Raw genomic sequence first — 1,224 nt, 5'->3', positions numbered from 1 at the left:
GGCATCGTTATTTTTGTACTGGCCCAATGTTGAAGAGCCGTGGTAGGCTTTTTTTGAGTTCACACACTAAGCAGTTTTGGATGTGCCTTGCAAAAAGGCTCTAATGCCCACACTCTTCAGTGTTAATCTCCTCCACCTTCACAGCCTCTAATGCTTAGACAGGTGGGAAGGAAGCCCTGTACGTTCCCAGTCAGCCTCCAGCCAGGTACCCTGGGGGGAGGCGAGGCTGCTTCTTAAAGACACAATGCTCAGGATAAAAGGTCATCCTTTCAACAAGGGCAAAAATCAATAGACAGCACACTTGGTTGAAAAGAAACGAATGTATTTATAGATTGCACTGAGAAGCCACTCCACACGCTACACAGGGTCCAGAGCAAAAAACCAGATGTATTATTTCAGGCATATGGGTGAAGAGGTTCCCCATATCCTCAGCGAGGAGGAAGAGGAGATTCATGAATTAAATTCCTCGTATCTTCAGGCTCTCATTTCAGAATATGAGCTCAATTACCAATGGAATACTTTGCAGAAGTTTAAAGAAAATAATCTCTGCAGGAGTTTGGCATGCGAACATTTTGAAGTTGAACTCTCCGTGGCCATTTGCGGTCAAGTCATCTGGAATACAAAGCACCCAGATCCAGGGAGGTCACGTTGTCCAGCATCCAGATGAGGTCGGTGCATTGGCTTTGCACTTTCTCATGATCTCTATGGAAAAACAAACAAATACCAGGTGGAACTTCCCAATTTAAAGCCGTCCAGCAATACAATGAGCTCCCCAGTAATGTAGTGATCTCCCCACTGCTGCAATTGCTCAAGCCACGGCTGTTAACCTTTTCTTCTGGGATGTTACATAGGAGCTTTCTGCATTAAGGGAAAGGATTCCTTCTCCTATGAAGAACCTAGGTTTCTATTATCCAACTTTTTCTGTGTGAATTGGCTGGGTTTTTTTGTTGTCATATTGTGTTTTCTTTTTTTCTTCAAGACTTCATTTTATTCTTTAACCTAATACATATGGAACAAAGTGTCAGAATGAGGACGGGGGAGAGGAGATATAATTTGCCTCAAAGAGATACTTTTTATTTATTTATTTTTCTTTTTATGGCCACACCTGCAGCATATAGAAGTTCCTGGGCTAAGGGTCCAATAGGAGCTGCAGCTCGGCCTACGCCACAGCCACAGCCACAGCCTCAGCCACAGCAAGGCTGATTCGAAGCCACAACAGCAGAT

This window comes from Sus scrofa, unplaced genomic scaffold (assembly GCF_000003025.6).
Source record: "Sus scrofa isolate TJ Tabasco breed Duroc unplaced genomic scaffold, Sscrofa11.1 Contig2471, whole genome shotgun sequence".
NCBI classification, from domain to species: Eukaryota; Metazoa; Chordata; class Mammalia; order Artiodactyla; family Suidae; genus Sus; species Sus scrofa.
The sequence above is the reverse complement of the archived record's forward strand: the minus strand, read 5'-3'. Positions refer to the sequence as shown.